The sequence below is a fragment of the Panthera tigris genome, chromosome D4 (genome assembly GCF_018350195.1).
Source record: "Panthera tigris isolate Pti1 chromosome D4, P.tigris_Pti1_mat1.1, whole genome shotgun sequence".
Classification (NCBI taxonomy): domain Eukaryota; kingdom Metazoa; phylum Chordata; class Mammalia; order Carnivora; family Felidae; genus Panthera; species Panthera tigris.
In genome coordinates this window covers 54,842,915-54,855,745 of record NC_056672.1, presented here as the reverse complement: position 1 = coordinate 54,855,745, position 12,831 = coordinate 54,842,915, and the positions used below count along the sequence as shown (strand labels likewise).

Sequence of the window (12,831 nt, the reverse complement as noted above, 5' to 3'; positions counted from 1 at the left end):
TCCTCGTGCCATGAAAAAATTAGAATAATCCTTTAAAAATATGTCACTGTGGGGTGGTTGGTGGTGGTGGAGCTCAAAAAAAAGGTCACTCCTCTGATTAAAATCCTTTGATGATTTGCCATCTCATCTAGATATCCACATGGCTTCTTTTAGGTCTGTACTCAAAAAAGCCCTTTCATAATACACAGAATATCCTCATAATTTTCTGTCCTGCTTTTTCTTTATAGCATTTATCCCCACATGACATGTATATTTCTTTGTTTATGGTCTGTCCATCTCCAATAGATTGTAAGCTCTTTGAAGGCAGGAACGTTTTGTTCATGGTGGTAGCCATATATCTAAAACAATGCCTGACAAGTAGAAGGTGCTCAGAAATATTTGTTGAATGAGTAAACAAGTGTACCAGCCAATGGAGAACTAGAACTCTCTGATTTCATCCGGCTAGAGGTAAGACACTGGAGAATGTGGGATGCAGGTGTCCATGTGGGTTCCTACAGTCACGTCCCTTTACTAGTGGGAAGAGCTGATCTTGACAATTCTAAGATCTTAGGCCGTTCTGTTCTGGGAGTTATTGTTAACCATCTGTAATTATGAGGTTGAGGGTCTGGATAGTAGAGGACTCATGGTTTGGGAATTGTACCAATGGCAGCCCCATCATCTTTAAGTTAGCTAGAGTAGTTTTCAAGAACCTTGACTGTATGGGTTCAAGAAACTGAAAGAAAGGCCCTGTGTTTGGGTATGAGGACAGGCAAGGGGAGAGTGGTAGATGGGTTTTGGCCTTCTGTAAAAGTAAGAATGAACAATGAGTTTAGTCTTAATTGGATGGGCAGCGGAGGGCCACAGAAAGGATTTAAGTAAGGGAGTGACATGGTCAGATTGTGTTTTGAAATATTTTCTATAGCTGCAGTGTGAATGGATTAGAGGGGGCAAGGGTGAGTTAGGGAGAAAAGAACATTCCAGAAAATAGCATCAACATCAAGGAATACATTTGGGCATTGCAGTTGGGCCAGAGCTTAGCTCATCTCATATAACCACCATTAGATTCTATAATTGGTATTTTACTGTGCATGCTCTATCTCATTTCTCTTCATCTCTCTCTATTCATCTGCTTTTTAAATACAATTCAATAAATTGAAGATATCAGTATATTTTGCTTTTCAACACTTCAGCTTGCATATCATTAACTAGAGTTAGATATTTGTTTAAGGTTTTTTAAGGTAAAGTTTACATAGAAAGAAATGCACAAGTCTTAACTGTATCGTTTTGATGAGTTTCAACAAATGTACATATGGGTTAAGCCAAACCCTTATCAAGATACAGAATATCACCATCACCAAGAAAGTTCTCTCAAGTGCCTTTTTCGGTCAATCCCCGTCCCTACTTTTAGAGAGGCAATAGCTGTTCTGATTTTTTTTCTACTATAATTTTAGATTAGTTTTCCCTGTTCTAGATCCTAATATAAATGGCATCAGTATGAATGCTTTTAAGTAGGGTTCTTTTTTTTTAAATGATTATTTATTATTAAAAATTTTTTTTAATTTATTTATTTTTGAGAGACAGAGACAGAACATAAGAAGGGGCAGAGACGGGAGGGAGACACAGAATCTGCAACAGGCTCTAAACTCTGAGCTGTCAGCACAGAGCCTGACTCAGGGCTCAAACTAATGAGCAGTAAGATCATGACCTGAGCCGAAGTCAGATGCTTAACCAAGTGAGCCACCCAGGCACCCCTATTTATTTTTGAGAGAGAGAGAAAGCATAGTGGAGGAGGGTTAGAAACAGAAGAAGACACAGAATCTGAAGCAGGCTCCAGGCTCTGAGCTGTCAGTGCAAAGCCTGATGTGGGGCTTGAACCCATGAACCCTGAGATCATGACCTGAGCTGAAGTTGGACGCTTAACTGACTGAGTCACCAGGGGTCCCTTGAGTAGGGTTCTTTTAATCATCATGGTATAATATGTATTATTTCTCTTTATAACACTTAAATCACCTTGTGACATACGTTTGTGTGTTATTGTCAGCTCTTTCTCCACTAGACTGAAGGGGGGACTTTATTTTGTCCATTTCTGTATTCCTCATGCCTGAAACTGTGCTTGTAGCAGATACTCAATAAATATTTGTTTATTTAGGTGGGAAAAAAAGGAGAGACAGCTTATATATCTCAGAGTATTGGGGAGAAAGGGGTTGAACGGTAAGAAGTTCAGTATTACTGGTACAAGGCTGGCAATGAAGAAATGGTGGGAGGTAAGGCAGGATAAGTTAGAAAAACTTCTTGTGACTTTCTTCTTAGTATGCTTGTAAGAAATTTAAGGAGAGACCAGCACAACATCTGTGATTTATACAAATAAGAATTGCTGAATTGAAATAAAAGTTCCAACATGAACCATCAATGGTATGAATGTCACTACTTGGGATTATGGTGACTATTTCCTGAACTCTCGGAAATTTAGAACCTTGGGGGAGTTAAGCTATGAAATCAACCCATAGTAGGATGTTAACCTAGTCCCAAAAGCAGGAGTTGAAAACAATAAGGCATAAATTGTAGGTGGAAGATCTTAAAATAAATTGTAGGGTATAAGTGTGCCTGGGTGGCTCAGTCAGTTGAGCATCCAACTTTAGCTCAGGTCATGATCTCACAGCTCGTGAGTTCAAGCTCTGTGTCAGGCTCTGTGTCTCCCTTTCTCTCAGAATCTCTCAGATTCTGTGTCTCCCTTTCTCTCTCTGCCCCTAACCCACTCGCATCCTGTCTCTGTCTCTCTCAAAAATAAACATTAAAAAAAATTTAAATTGTAGGGTATAGTTTATGGATACATTAGCACATTTACACTGCAATGTATGGGACAGAACCTCTCTACTAGTGTGTCAATTATAGGTGTGACTACAAAGAATTTGAAAAAATTATCATTAAAAATTTTAATCAGAAAATATGTATTTTATTTCATCATGAAACCCAATGTCAAAAAAAATGCTATTTTCAGAAACATGCTAAAGTTTCTTATGAAAAATTTAAAAATATTTTATTTGAGGGGCGCCTGGATGGCTCAGTCGGGTAAGTGTCCAACTTCAGCTCAGGTCATGATCTCGCAGTTCGTGAGTTCAAGCCTTGTATCGGGCTCCATGCTGACAGCTCAGAGCCTGGAGCCTGTGTCTCTGGAGTTCTGTGTCTCCCTCTCTCTCTGCCCCTCCCCCGCTCATGCTCTGTCTCTGTCTCTCTCTCTCAAAAATAAATAAACATTTTTGGGGCTCCTGGGTGGCTCAGTCAGTTAAGTGTCTGACTTCAACTCAGGTCATGATCTCATGGTTCGTGGGTTTGAGCCCTGTGTTGGGCTCTGTGCTGACAGCTCAGAGCCTGGAGCCTGCTTTGGATTCTGTGTCTCCCCGCCCCCCCTCCCCCTCCCCTCCCCCACTAGAGCTCTGTCTCTCTCTCTCTCTCTCAAAAATAAACATTAAAAAAAACATTAAAAATATTTTATTTGAATATTTAGTCAAAATAAATACTACTTTTCCAAGTAGTATTTGGAAATTTTTAATTTTTTTTATCATAGTTAATTATAAATAAAATGTAGTCATTTATTTTTACCTAGTTTCTCATAAGTTTACCCTAGTGTATTCTGTGAATGTGACTTAATCTTTGTGCTGTGATATTAAAAAGTTGGGAACCGGGGCACTTGGGTGGCTCAGTCGGTTAAGCGGCCGACTTCGGCTCAGGTCATGATCTCGCGGTCCGTGGGTTCGAGCCCCGTGTCGGGCTCTGTGCTGACAGCTCAGAGCCTGGAGCCTGTTTCGGATTCTGTATCTCCCTCTCTCTGACCCTCCCCCTTTCATGCTCTGTCTCTCTCTGTCTCAAAACTAAATAAATGTTAAAAAAAAAAAAAGTTGGGAACCAGTGGGAATTACTAGCTTATCTAAAAAAGGAAATAAGGGGTGCCTGGGTGGCTCAGTTGGTTAAGCATCTGACTTTGGGTCAGGTCATGATCTCATGGTTCATGGGTTCTGTGCTGTTAGCTCAGAGCCTAAAGCCTGCTTCAGGTTCTGTGTCTCTCTCTCTAACCCTCCCCCGCTCACGCTCTTGTTTCTTTCTCAAAAATAAATAATAAACATTAAACATTTTTTTTTAAATAAAAAGGGAAATAAAATGTTATCTTAGAAAATAGGAGGAGTTTGTTAGGTTGGATTCCCCGAGAAACAGGCATTAAGGCAAGGATTTGAGTATGTCATTTAGGATTTGATCCCAAGAAGTACCAGTAGGGGAGTGGAGAAGCAAGGCTGGGGTGGGAAGTAAGCCAGTGTGCAGGCTGCGCCTCAGGGCATCTGGGGTTTAGTCTTGCTGGAGAGCCTCTGGGAGACAGTGCTGTACATACTTCAAAGTTGTTTCATCCTGAGGTGAGGAAACAAGTTTACCCACCCACTTCCTTACATTATTCACAAGTGCTCGCAGGGGCATAGATCCCCTCATTTCTGGCCTATCTGCAGTTAGGAAAGGCTCTTGGGGCTAGAGGAATCCTGCAGGCAGAGTTGTGGATGCTTGTAGTGAGAAGTTTTTGGATATATGAAACATGCAGCTAAGTTTCTGTAGCTCACTAGGTCTTGTTCCTATCCCCCACTAAGTGTCTTCTTATTTGGCATCTGACCTAGGCCTGCCCCCAGAGAAGAAAATGTCTTGTCCAGATGATGCTGCCTCCAAAATATCTCTTGAATCAGTATACCTTTTTCCTCATGTCCAGGCTGTGAACATCCTTTGCACTACATCACTATATTCCTAACTGCTGTCAGCCTTTCTGTTCTTGCCCTACCCCCACCCCATCCATTCTTCCTCACAGCAGCCACAACATCCAATAAAACAAAAATCAAATAATATTATTCCCCAGGCCAACTCTTCAGGGGTTTTTCATTGAATATAGGACGAATCCACATACAGTTCCTAAATGGTTTACTATCTGACCCTGGCTCAGATCTCACCATTTCCTTTCACTGTCTACTCTTCAGCTCCACTGGACTTCTGTCATGTCTGAAAGAATGTGCTTAAGGACTGCTATAGGGCTTTTGTATATTGCTCTTTTTTTCAGTCTAGATCATAGACTTGGAATATTCTTCTATCAGGTCTTCACTTGTCTGTTTTCTTTTCATCTTTCTGAGCTTGGTTTATTTTCCTTTCCTCAGATTGGTCTTTTCTGACACCCCTCCCAATCTCCTCCTACACTACCCACCCCCCCCAAAAAAACCCCTAAAAACAGAATGAAGTTTCCTAGCTATATCCTCTCCCAGGATTCTGTACTTTTCCTTCTGAGCAGATCTCTGGAGCAGACCACTGCAATCTCCCCAGGTTGGTCCTCTGGCTCCAACTGCCTTTCCGTGAGACTAGGATTCTCAAAGAAAGAAGGGCCCTCAGGGACCAGACAGGTTATATAAATGTGTGGGTGGAGACAGTGGCAAACTGGGGAGCACATGGTGGTCACTAACAGTTCTGGCTACTTTTTACTGTAATTTGCTGGATTAAAAAAAATTTTTTTCCCCAAAAGACCAAGAATCCTGATTTTCATGCAAGATCTTTCAATTTCTAACTGTTGGAATTAAAAAATAATTAAAACCCCTGAGCAGAATAGCCAAAATGATCTTGAAGAAGAACAAAGTTGGAAGTCTCACACTCCTGATTTCAGAAGTTATTATGAAGCCACAGTAATCAAAACAGGTGGTACTGGTATAAAGACAGACATATAGCATAATGGAATAGCATAGAGAAGCCAGAAGTAAACTCTTACATATATGGTCAAATGATTTTCAGTAAAGGTTTCAAGACCGTGCAATGGGGAAAAGACAGTTTTTTCAACAGATGGTGTTAGGAAAACTGGTTATCCACATGCAAAAGGATGAAGTTGGAGCCTTACCTTACACCATGTAAAAAGTGATCTCAAAATGGATCAAAGATCCAAATATAAGACCTAAAACTATAAAACAGGGGAAAATCTTTGAATGATTCTGGATATGATACCAAAAGCACAGGCAGCAAAAGTAAAAATAGATAACTTGGACAACATCAAAATACAATATTTCCGTGCATCAAAGGACATAATCAATGGAGTGAAAAGGCAGTCTATGAAATGGGGAAAATATCTGCAAATAATATATCTGACAATGGATTAATATCTAGACTATAAAAAGAACTCCTACCATGCAACAACAACAAAATAACTTGATTTAAAAATGGGGGCCCAAAAAAGAAGAAAAAAATGGGCAAATTGACTTGAATAGACATTTCTCCAAAGAAGATACATAAATGACCAACAAACCAAAAAGGTGCTCAACGTTATTAATCATTAGAGAAATACAAATCAAAGCCACAATGAGATAGCCCCTCCCACCCATTAGGATGACTGCTATTAAAAAAACAAAACAAACCAGAAAATAACAAGTGTTGTAAAGGATGTAGAGAATTTGGAACCCTGTGTCCAATGTAAAATGATGCAACTGTTGTGGAAAACAGTATTTTGTTCCTCAAATCAAAAACAGAATTATCTTACAACACAGCAATCCCACTTTAGGGTGTATATCCAAAAGAAATGAAGGGAGGATCTTGGGGAAATATTTATACAATCATGTTCATAGCAACATTATTCATAATGGCCATAAGATGGGAACAATCCAAACACCCAATGATAGACAAATAGATTGTAAACAAAGTGTGGTGTATACATGTAACAGAGTGTTATTTAGCCTTAAAATGGAAATTTTGACACATTACAAGTAATGAAATTTGAGGACATTATGCTAAGTGAAATAAGTCTGTCACAGAAAGACAAATACCACATGATTTCACTTATGTGCAGTATCTAGAATGGTCACACTCATGGAAACCAAAAGTAAATTGGTGGTTGGCAAGGACTGGAAGAGGGGAAATAGTTGTTTAACATGTAGTTTTGGTTTTGCAAGATTAAAAAGTTCTGGAGATACATTTAGTACAATGTGAATATAGTTAACACTACTGAGCTGTATACTTAAAAATGGCTTAGATGGTAAGTTTTATGTTATGTGTATTTTGCCACAATTAAGAATTTTTTTTTTTGAATTTGAAAAAGAAAAAAAAAAAAAAAAAAAAAAAAGCAAAGCCCTAAGCAGGCTCACAAAATTTATCATGATATGCACTTTGAAGTGTTTGCCTTCTGACAGTGAATCTCTAACTTGATCATGCATCAGGATAACCTGGTGGGCTTGTTAAAACAGATTGCTGGGCCACACCCCTAAAGTTTCTGAATCAGTAAGCCTGGGGTGAAAGCCTGAGAATTTGCATTTCTAACAAGTTCCCTGGTGTTGTGAGGCTACTGCTACTGATCCAAGGATTACACTTTGATGGCCACTACATTAGATAGATAGTGCCACAGACTACAACTCTCTGTTAATTTCTATGTATCAGTTTGTGATACATCTTTGGTTCTGGGGTCTGTGAAAGTTCTGTTTGCCATGTCCTTGTGCCATGTGACCCTGCTTCTCTGGCCAGTAATATGCTATAGATGAAGGGCTAGACCTAATATACTGGGCATGGAAACTGCCCCGTTTTGCACAATATATGGTATATAATCCAATTAGAATAATCCAATCCCATTTTGAATGCAAGACACACTAAGGCAGGTCAGGTAGAAGCTGAAGCTAAGAGAAGCTTAATTCTGAGGGAACTGGTCGGGTGACAAGAGCCACCTCATTTTACCTGGAGCAGTGTGAATCACATTCCACCACCATGGGGGCTGTGTGGCCAAGATGCTTCTTGTGCTCGCCCACTTCCTGGTGTGACCTTAATATAAACCTGCATCTTCTCTGCTAAAAAAGAGGAAGTCTCTTTTCTGTGTTTCCTGGAAGACTCTCCCATCCTGTTTTGATAGTTTTGGTATCTTTATCATACTATTGACTCTGCTTTTCTATGGAAGGAAACAATCTTGATCAAGAAATGTGACTCCTTAAGCCTCGGTTTTTATTGAGGTTGAGAAAAATTATAAACTATGCCTTCACTCATAAGATAGGAATTTTTCCATCTGCCAAAATGACTTCGAATAATTGCAATACATGACTCTTAGGGAACATCCTGGAATTGCTATCAAAATCAGTAAACCCATCTCATCCCAGCATCCTGCTTCTTGTCTCCTAATTGGCTGTCAGCTAGTTCATTTAGTGAAGCCAGCGTTAAAACAATCAGGTTTCCGCACCGCTAGTTCCTCCAGCCCTTTCTCTCCAGAAAAGGGAGAAAGCCGGTTGCAGTTTTGAAAGGGGGCAGAAAAACAATGTCACAGCAGGTACTGTCTACAGCAGGAAAGATGGCCTTAAGGGTAGTGAGCTTCTGCTAACGAAGGGAGTGTCAAGATACTGCATCAGCTGGCTAGAAACGGCCACAGAGGGAATAGTTGCTTAAAGTCTCCCCGGACTCAGAGACTGAGAGATGGTGACAGGGAAGAGATTCCCGGATGGAGAGAGGCTGGCGGTGGTCGTCCGCAGACGGATTATTGCTAGGAACCGCACTGTGGCCTCGGTCCCAGAGGGGCCGATCGGAGCGGACGCTTCCGGATCTGCGTTTTGGGCAAGACCCTTTCAGCCAATCTTTGTACAGGCACTGGTGACGTCACTCGTTGCTCTTAGGCTTGTCTCGTGACGTCATCCCACGGCGCCGGAAGTGGCGCGTCCCGGAAGAGAAACGTGAGGTTGTCTGTGTCCGCTGTTTCGAGGTAAGGCAGTCGTCGGCCTACCTCCTCTACTGACCCGGTTGAAATTCGTGGGTGTGGGCCCTGGGTCGGGGCCATTACTACCCTTGAATGATGTTCTTTGAATAACGCTTTTATGGCTTCTTTCCCGGCAGGCTTTGCTACATCCTCGGGCTCTAGGCTTCTCACTTTGCTCAAACTCCCTTGGGCCGTTTTTCGGCGACCCCGTCGTTGGTCGTCCCCCCACCAACCTGTACCCCGGACACCTGTACTGGCTTGGTCACTACACAAGCAGAGAAAAGATTAGAGAGTGGGTACTGTCTAGCCCACGGAGGCGGCTCGGCTTGTTAGGAAGGACATGGTTTTCTCCAGAAACTCTCCGTGAAAGGAACTTGAGGGGCCTTCACAGCGTCCTCAACAGATCCAATAGGAGGGACAGTGGTAGTGGTTCAACAAAGCAGGGGTATAATTTCTACATGGAATCAATGTGGTCCAGGTTTAGAGCCTTTAGAGAATCTAACTTACATTGGGAATCGTTAGAATACTTGAGACAGGACTGTACTTTACGGAGAGACAATACGGATTTGTGCCCTTCCACCTTAGTTGCACAGTCACTGCTGTCGGCCGATCTTTGTATACGTCCTTAGCCTCTGCTTTTATCCTGTCTTCAGTGTTCACCAGTGACAGGAGTGTTGAACTCCAGACACTGAGCTTTACGTACTTCCTCGTTCAGTCTTAATGCTACCTCTCTGTTGTACAGCAAGTCTTAATGTTTTACAGCTGGAGAAATAAAGGCTTAGGTTAAATAATTGGCGTCAAGTCACACAGTGACTAGATGCTGCAACTCAGGCAGTTGCACATAAGAGGCTGGATGTTCTCCACTATGTTATATTGATTTTTTTTTAACTGTTCATTAAGCTCCCGAACACCTCACTCTGTTGTCTGCTATTTTATGGAGAAAATTGAGGTCATCGGATATGCTTTCCCTCAAATTTCTGCCCCTGCTTTCCCTTCTTGAAAAGTCATCTCATTTAACACCCATTCTTACCTTTCTTTTACTCTCAGAGGATAAGCTGTCTCTTCTGATCAAAGTGAATCCCATCATCTTTGCTTCTCACCTTTCGTTTATGTTTTCATCTATGAGACCTTGTTTTTATTTGTCTTTTCTGCCCCTGACTATGTCCTAGTCATATGTGAACATAGGTTTCTGAGATCCCTGGTCACCTGGCTTCTACCCTCCAAAACTAGAAAGAAGGAAAAGTTCTTAGTGATCCGTCTTCCTTTAGCTCTCATCCAGTAAGTCTATTCCCCTTCTTTTTTAAAGAGTGTTCTAAATTCTGCCTCCATTTTCTTACCTTTCACTCCTTTCTCCAGTCTAGCTTTCAGACCTATCATTCTCCTGAAATTTTAACCTTAAGGTCACAGTGATTATCAAATCAGATAGATATTTTTCAGTCACTACTGGATCCCTTTGTTGCCTTTTTTTTTTTTTTTTTTTTAATGTGTTTTAGTTTTGAGAGAGACAGAGCATGAGCGGAGGAGGGGCGGGGAGAGAGAGGGAGACACAGAATCCGAAGCAAGCTCCAGGCTTTGAGCTGTCCAGCACAGAACTGGACGCAGGGCTCGAACTCACTGTGAGATTATGACCTGACTTATTCAACAGATTTATTATGATGCAGAGATGAGGAAGACAAAGTGCCTCCCCATTAGGAGCTTTCATTCTAGCTATTTCTCCATATGCTTCTCTCATGAGCCATTTCTCCTGTGGGCTAGTCTTTTTAATTCCTTCCCTAAAATTTTAGGTGCTTCCAAGGCTTGTGACTTTGGCCCACTTCTCTTTTCATTCTGTACACACTGTTTGAGTGAGCACATCAACTAGGTTGGTTTTAACTGCCTTCTACATGCTCCCAAATCAAAGTTGTCAGCTTAAACCTCTTTTCTAACTTTCCCTCTCACTTCTTACCACACTGCTCACTTCTCACCGCACTGCTGGACAGCTCTGCCTACCAGTTCCACAGACAGTTCAAATTCACAGGCCTGAAACTGAACTCAGTGTCTTCCCTGAACTTGCTCTTATCACATCCATCCCTAAGTCCTGAGGATTTTATTCCCTAAGTATTTCTCAAATCTGTGCTCTCTTCTTCATCCCTATTATTGTACTACTTTAGGTACCATTATCTTTCACCTGAAATATGATGGCCTTCTGACTGATTTCCCCACCTCCAGTCCTTGAAAACAAATCTGTGACAAAGCCCTGCTTCATAATCTTTAAAGATCTGTCTGTTCATTCATCTGATCTTTTTTCTCATTCATTTAGCAAATATTTATTGTTTACTGAATTGCAAAATCCAGTGGAAGTTCTAAAGTTTTAACTCACCAGTCACCCAGGGCTCTGCTTATTCTGGACCTGCCTGTGTCTCTAGCCTCTTTTCTGCTTCATGCTTTAGATTGCAGCAACACTGAACTCCTTTTCATGTGCACTATGCTGTTTCTTAATGCATTACCCTTGCTGTTCCCTTTGACTTGAATCTTCTCCATTTCTCTATCCACTTCCTTCTCCCCTAATTAGAATGACCCTTTCACCAGTTAACTTCGTTTATATATAGGACTCATTTTAGGTCTGCCTCCTATAGGAAATCTTCCTTGACGTCTCCTTTCTCCAAGTCTGTGTTGGGTATTCCAACCTTTTGCTCCCATAATACTCTGCACAGACCAATCATTATACTTACTACAATTGTTGTAAGTGTTTTTGTGTTTCTCTCCCTCACAAGACTCTGAGCCTTTTGAAGACAGGAATGATATACTTGCATCATAGGAGTGAGATACATTATTTCTTTATTCACAGTACTAGAATACCACAAGGCACATAGTAGGCATGCAGTAATTTTGATTGATCAAAAGAGTGAAGACAAAAGGTATGTGGTGTAGTGATTAAGAAACCATTCTTTTTTTTTTTTAATTTTTTTAATGTTTATTTGTTTTTGAGAGAGAGAGAGAGAGAGAGAGAGACATAGTGTGAGCGAGGGAGGGGCAGAGAGAGAGGGAGACACAGAACCCGAAGCAGGCTCCAGGCGCTGAGCTGTCAGCACAGAGCCTGAAGTGAACTATGAGATCATGACCTGAGCTGAAGTCGGACATTTAACTGAGCCACCCAGGCGCCTCTGCCTCCTCCCCCCTTTTTAAGTCTATTTATTTATTTTGAGAGACAGAGTGCACAAGAGCAGGAGCAGAGGAAGGGGGAGGAGGAGGAGGAGGAGGAGGAGAGAGAGAGAGAGAGAGAGAGGGAGAGAGAGAATCCCAAGCAGGGTCCAGCACAGAGCCCGAATTCAAGTTCAGCACAGAATTCTTGAACTCAAGAACCGTGAGATCATGACCTGAGCTGAAAGCAAGAGTCAGATGCTTAACCGACTGAGCCACCCAGGCACCCCAAGAATCCATTCTTTAGAATTGATTCAAATCCTAACTCTGGCACGTATTAGCTATGTGGCTTGTACATGTTGCCTATTTTTTCTTAAGCCTTAAATTTTTCTTTCTTAGGATGAGAGTTGTGAAAATTAAATGAGATGATATAAGCAAGACATTTAACAAGTGCCTAGCACTTAGTATGCACTTGATAAAGGCATGCTGAACTCCAGGGGATCCAGAAGTATAAGGCCAGGCCTAGCCCAGGGCAGTGATCTTTAAGAGACCCTTCCTCTGAGTTTTTGTATGGATGGGCAGTGATGCAGTCTGTTTACAAGGAGATTATAATCTCATTTGGAGAGTGGAATTACATCCACATTTAATTTTCAGAGAACTGTGAAGGTAAATTAACCACACCCAATAGCAAGATGTAGGGGTAGGGAAGAGAAGATAATCAGAGAAGACCTCTGGGGGGAGGTGGGGCTTGGAAGTTGAGAAGGATTTGGGATTCTGGAGGGGAGGAAAGAGTATGATCGAATGCCTGGAGATCATATTGAGAATGACTTATTCGGGAGACATGATTCAGTATATCATACCTGAGGGATGTATTTGTGTGTAAGAATGAATGTATGTGAGTCTGGGGGAAAGGAAAGGTGGGGCTAGTTCTATGAAAGGAAGTAGGAGGTGACATAAGTAACCTTTGTGGGGTTAGAGTACGAGGGTCTTAACCTCAGGCTTGAGGAATTTGG

The 12,831-nt window shown here is 41.5% G+C and overlaps 1 protein-coding gene across 9 annotated transcripts in view; it reads left to right on the top strand.

The window, feature by feature from the left end:
- The window catches only part of APTX (aprataxin), a 75,233-nt gene that overhangs the window by 16,630 nt on the left and 45,772 nt on the right, over window positions 1–12,831 (top strand). For 6 of the 9 annotated variants that reach the window (XR_006210821.1, XR_006210822.1, XM_007076585.2 and 3 more), the window contains exon 1: window positions 8,648–8,704. The exons of 2 other annotated variants lie outside the window; for them this stretch is intronic. The gene's annotated coding sequence lies outside the window, so the exon portion shown is untranslated. Of the gene's footprint in view, window positions 1–8,647; window positions 8,705–11,525; window positions 11,596–12,831 lie in introns of those variants that run through there. One more of the 9 variants, XM_042965195.1, reaches the window with a different exon arrangement.